Genomic DNA, 6,854 nt, shown 5'->3' on the forward strand with positions numbered 1-6,854 from the left:
GAACGGAATTAAAGTCATTTATCGGCTTAGTTTCATTTTTTCAACGATTTTTACCCAATCAGTTAGAAAGCCGAGACTGTTTGTTACGGCTGTTAAGAAAAAATGTCATGTGGGAGTGGAATTCCGAATGCACGCAAGCTTTTGATAACATCCGCAATACTTTGACTAATGCTCCACTGTTACATCACCCGAGACTCGATCAAGATTTTTATATTGCTGCGGATGCTTCTGAAACAGGATTGGGTGCCACTCTTTTCCAGATGGACAATCCAGAAGATATCAGTACCATCAAAATAATTGGGTTTGCCAGCAGAACACTCTCTAGCTGTGAACGTGCATATTGTACTACTGAATTGGAAGTACTGGCCGTGGTCTGGTCCCTTAGAAAGTTTCTCTATTTTGTATATGGAAAGAAGATCATTGTATTCTGTGACCACAAAGCTTTATCTTTTATTTTAACATGAAGGATGTTCCATTCACGTTTAACCCGGTGGGCCTTGCTACTGCAAGAATATGATACTACGCTCAAATACATCAGAGGGAAAGACAACATCATAGCCGATGCTCTTTCAAGACTACCGAAAAGAAAGAATGCTGACGAGTGTGAAGAACGGACTATTGACTTTAAAGTCATGAATTTATCAAGGCAATATTGTGAGAGGCAGATTTCACAGCTATCTCGAAGTCTTCCACAACTGCAAGAAGATGATAAGTTGTGGAAAGCCATTAGGCAGGCTGTTGAAAGCAAAACGCTAAGTCACTCTCAAGAACAGTATCAATTAAAATCCGGAATATTGTATCGGAGGAAGGATGAAGAAGATGTTTGGAAAGTTTGTGTTCCAAATAAATATTTAGAATCACTAGTATGGTACACTCACATGAATTTGGGTCATTTTGGTGCCGCTAAATGTACAGCCAAAATAGCACAACACTGCTATCATCCAAATTTGGGACGTATAGCTACAAATATTCTTAAGAAGTGCAAAATATGTCAGAAGGCGAAACCCATAAACTATTGTCGGAAGATAGAATTACATCCTATCATCCCACAACAACCTTTAATGTTGGTGTCATGTGATGTCTGTGGGCCATGTCCCATGACACGTGGACGGTTCAAATATGTATTGGCTTTCTATGATCTCTTTTCGAAATATGTGAAATTATATCCTTTGAAAAATCTCCACGTTCGACCCATGTTACGCAAATTTATCAACAGCTATATAACTGAGCTTGGCAAACCTATAATGATCTTGACAGACAACACTGCTTATTATACAAGCAAAGTATGGAGAGAGACTATGAAAGAACAAGGAATCCAGCACATTTACATCTCAAGATTTTACCCTTGTGGAAATCCGGTTGAAAGAATCTTCTGAGAGCTGAACCGATTTTTACGGACGTACATACCCAAACAACATTATAAATGGATGGATTGGATTTATGAATTTGAGAAAGTGTATAATGACTTACCACACTTATCGACAGGCTATTCACCTAACCAAATAGTATTTGGTGAAAGTATTGTGCCAGAATGGATGAAGAAATTACCTGCGATAGAACAAAAGATTACCAAGAAAGAAGATATGGTGAAGAAGGTCTACGAAAACCTGAAGCATCAAGCACAATTGAGAAAAACCCGTTTTGATAAAAATGTGAAGAAAGTAGTCACATATGATGTAGGGGAAGAAATTTTATTGAGAAATCACCCAAAAGCATCAGCCAGGAAAAGACTGAATAAGAAATGGCAATATTTATATACAGGTCCATATAAAATAATGAAAATACCTCATGAAGGGAGCTACCTCCTGGCAGATTGTGATACTGCTGTCATTAAAGACTTGATCCCCCACATCGACCTGAACAAGTATTATCAATAATGAGCAAAATATAGATTCAAGAAACACTGAATGATACCAAGACTACACTCAGAGTGGACTAAATAAAAGCACCAGTGGATGAATACGTACTTATACTTACTTACAAAGAAAATTAAAGAATGTACCGAAGATTTCCGTGAGATACCTTCTTGGTATCAGCAACAATGTCGACGCTGAAATACGATTTATCCTCTCACCGAACAGCGAGGATGGATGATTTAAAAGTGGAATTAAGAGGAAAAGAAAAGGACCAAATCCTCTCTGGTTAAACAAGTGGCCTGATAAGGGTTTGGGCCTAGGATTCCAATCGTCGAACCCGGCTGTGATCCCTGCCTTGCACAGTCGATTGAGGAACTGAGGACTTCATCCAAGAAAAAAAATGTGGTGTGAATATGAAGTGATTAGTGCGAAGTGTTTCTAAGACAACCTATAAACAAATGTGGAATTTAGTTAAGGGCATTCTGTCTAGGCCTATTAACTCAACTTAAATATTGTTGAATGTATGTACTGACTTGTTGAGTGAATCTGAGAGTGAGTGTATTCGCCGAAACAAATACCCTCTCCTGTCACAGTACACAAAAAAAAAATTAGCCTGTTCTGTCTGGAACCCTCTTCAAGACATCACAGTCTGGGGGGCCGTGTAACGGAAATTGAATAGCGTAAAGTTATTGTTAAAAATGCACGCAGCGTGATTTGTTACGATTTGGTCGGTCATAATAACAGTAACATGCTTTTGAATACAATTAAAATATAACGGCGATGCCTGTTTAGTGTTATTGGAAATAATATGTAGTAAATTTATGAGTACGGTAGCCGATCCTATAAGAAGAGGTAAAATTGGGCATATTAAGGTGTTTTGCTTTATATCAACTAAGCCGATAATACGGCGTCTTTTTTTCCGTTTACTCTTAGGGGGGGAAAAAAAACAAAACAAGTAAACAAGTGCTAATTATGCATTGTGAAAAATATAGGGGCGAATTTTAAATAGCTACGGTGTATAATCAGACTAACAAATGGACATTCAGTTACGCGAAATAGCGGACAGCGAAGTGTGGTGTTTTTTTTTTTATTATTATTATTATTATTATTATTATATCGCGGAGAGCGGGCTTCAATTTATAAAAAGGAGAAAAGCTATATCATTATCATTAACAAACAACCAAAACTGTTCATCAAAGGGTTTCGGTGAATGAGTGGTGAATGCGAAATGAAACTGTGAACGAAGTTATGTTAAATAAAGCAGAAGAGACAAGACAGTTTGGTCGTATCTGTTATTATTCCATAAACTGTAGCATTTCTTCTCATTGTACGAAGCCTTTATAGACGATCGTTATGACAATTTGCTTTGAAGGGATCTCGTTACGAGTTAAGTTTTGGGGACCTGGTCAAGAGGGGATAGTTCGTAGATCTTAACTACTGCAGCTATTCTGGAATCAGGTGCTACCGTGACCGTTGTGTGTTGTCAGTGACTTAAGGTCATCATATCTCATGCTCAAAGATCGACGCGCCTTTCCTCTTGGTATAACGGTGTCTCACGGTAACAACGACAACGCCGACGGCGAAGGAAGATATGGTAGAGTCTCCTCTAAACTAAGGGAGAAAGGAAATGTATTTTTTCCTCGTTAGAAAAATTTATTTCATTACAAAACAAATTCTCTCTTTTTGCACAAAATTTTGAAATAGAAACTTTTATTCACTTTCTAACCTGTCGACATATCCTCGAGAAAATAATTTCCACACTGATATTTGCTATGTCAAAGCAATACCTTTAAATATGAGGAAAGCATTTCTCAACAGTTTTCACGAATTCAGAGACAGCAAAGTGATGCGAGCCTCATTGCAACCCCAAAAGAATTCTTCAGTTGAAACCTGCGGGCTGAGAGGCCGTGGTCGACGTATAAAATTTCCACCTAACGTTTCGTCTCCATCTGCCGTCCGGCTGCTACCACTGACGCTCCAGCTACTCTCGCGTTTACAGAGCGCACAACCATTCGTCACGTGATGCCGACAGTATGCCTGTCTTTGGAAGGCGTCATACTTCTCGATTAAGAGTAATCGACTGTCATTCTGCTGGCGCCAACGTCGACATCCACAGGCATTCTAGCACGAACGTCCCATTATCGTGCACACATGTAAAGAGAAGCAATAGAGATTCGCAAACACCATAGTAATTTTAATAGAAAACAGGAAGTTTGAAAGTTGGACAAAATACGGATGTCGACGTTGCGCCAGCAGAATGACAATCGATTACTTTTAATCGGGAATGACGACACCTTCCAAAGACAGGCATACTGTCGGCATCACGTGACAAACGGTGGTGCCCTCTGTGTGCTCTGTAAATGCGAGAGTACCTGGAGCCTCAGTGGCAGTAGCCGGACGGCCTCAGAACATGGCTCCCACAGATGGAGACGAAACGTTAGGTGGAAATTTTGCACATCGACCACGGCCTCTCAGCCCGGAAGTTTCAACTGAAGACAACACCGGCCGTGAAAGCCTACACTGTATGATTCCACAACAACAACAACAACAACAACAACAAAAAAGAGATCTGTAGACCTTGAAATCTGAGGTCTTTGTACTGATACAACACATTGGGAAAAAAACAAATGTAAATTTAATTCACAGTACCTGTGGTTTCCTTTGAAAGACCTGGAGAAGGAAGATATGTGGATTTTTAATACCTCGAATAGTATTCCTGACTCATCTAATTAGCTAAAAAAATTAGATTTTTCTGCTCTTTCTGTATTTACATCTACATATTTGTGAAAATAATCATTTTCAAACGTGTACCATACGAAAAGTAAATTGAGAACTTGCACTGTCTGCAACAACCTAGAATCGTGCCTAAAATTAAAGACAACTTACAAACTTGACTTACCCGACTTTCCGAGGAGATGCGAGGTTTTGCTCTCATTACTGACTGGCAGTCTTTGTCACAATTTAATTTTACAGACACTTTATAATTTAATATTTTCAACGAATTACACACTATATTGAGATTCATCGAACGTTCTATAGTTTAAGTACAACTTTTTTTAACTTTACTTAAAATTTATTAAGTGGATTTACGGAGAGGATAAATGAAAGGAGATAGACAAAACAAGTATACCGGGAGAGTTGGAAGGGGTCGACCTCAGTGAACTTATCTCAATCAGATTGAGGGCTTTTCTTTTTTAGCAACGAGCAACTTGGGAGTAACCTAATTAAGTTATGACAACATATCTACTTACATAGCTTAAGTTCAAATATTTTGGCTCACAGGAGAAATTTCAACTGTCATACTGTCTATAGACAGATCCGTCTAATCGAGTTTGCCGAACACCGGTCTAAAAAATGTTGACGAGTACGTTTATCTCTGTCAGTTAACTGATATCGAAGGAGAATAGAAACCCAAAATTTTCTTCGAAATCGGGCTAGGCTGGAGGACTCAGAGAAGACGTCCGACAGTTTTTAAATCATTAATAATGAGAGAGTCACAGAGCGGCATTTTCAAACAATGCGTTCTTCCTGTACTAATCTGTGGAACTCTGATTTTTAATGAGTTTTGGAAAAGAAAATTCTGAACAGCTCAGAGAACTACAGAAATTATGCACCTAGGTCTCACTAAGAAAGACTGGAAAAGAAGAGAAGACACGAGAGCAATTACAGGCATTCAGGACGTTGTGGGAAGGAGAAATGCTCTAAAACAGAAACGGGCACCGAGAGGCAATCCACACAGTGGCTAGGAGAAAGAAAAGACATGAGTCACAGGCTTCAACTGGAAGAAGTCAACGGAGGAGTGAAAATACAACTACTTTGGAATAGAAACTTACAGTCTCTGAAGTAACCCCGAGCCACCGGAAGCTTGGGAATGCCAGTAACACGCACTTCAAGTGCAGCAAGGATAACGTATCTACCGTCAGAAGTGACACGGCAGAGCACTTGCACACTTTTCTGTCCGAATACGTGACTGACACGACACAACGCTACGTATCTCGGGCACAGGATCGGAACGGGCGGTCCCGTAACATGGCCGGCTCGAGTGTCCGACCTCCTCTCAATTTTTTCGGTACCGAATGAGACGGCCGCAAATTTCGCCACCTCCCGTAGAGAACGACACCATCTGTCCATTACTTTTGCCGACCTTTTGGCGTGCGAGCACCGTCTGTCCCTGTCGCCGCGGACATCCCAAAACTTCTCCGACTCGGGATTACTTCGATACGAGCACAAATCACTGTACGTACGTACGTAAGGAGACAGCCTACGGCATCACGTACACCGCGAGCGTACTGCTACGTCTTTCGAGGAGGGAATCTCAGGGAGTGCTGCCGTCTTCGGCATTCGGACAGAGTGAACTGTTCACCTCACACTTCGGCAGTTTCCGGGACTTCGGAAGTCGACCGTGCCTTTCCCCACCGTATCTGACACCGTCAGTGGCCGAAGGATACCGGTCACGCGTACCTACGTGAAAAGGGAGCCACTCTCGGGCGGAGGAGTGGTCACACGCACCCGTGTCGTGCACAAATTGTCAGACACATTTGTTACGGCGTCGGTCACCAGTTTGAAAATATTACTTCAGTGCATTTGCTGACAGCGATTTACGAACAGGTTCATTTGCAGTAAGGTGTGCAGAGTTATTCTCGAAATTTGTGGTGAATAATCAGATCAGATCAGAACATACCGATATTCGAACATGGACGGAAAGCCTTCTGCGCATCTCAGTGCGGCAGCTGCGGCTCCAGCCCGCGTCTCGCCGCGGCACGGCACGTGTCGCGTGACTCTGGCGGGCGCCCTGCCTGATGTACGTCGTTACCGCAGAATGCTGCACGGTATCTTCTCCGCAGACCTACACGAGAGCTCTGGAATTCGCACTCGAACGGACGGCAGAAGCTGCGAACTGCCACTCTACCGTTCCACTCTCGAACGGCGTGCAGGACGAACGAACACTCAAATCTTTCAGTCCGAGCTCCGACTTACTTTATTACTACAATTGTTCCT

This window comes from Schistocerca piceifrons, chromosome 11 (assembly GCF_021461385.2).
Source record: "Schistocerca piceifrons isolate TAMUIC-IGC-003096 chromosome 11, iqSchPice1.1, whole genome shotgun sequence".
Classification (NCBI taxonomy): Eukaryota; Metazoa; Arthropoda; class Insecta; order Orthoptera; family Acrididae; genus Schistocerca; species Schistocerca piceifrons.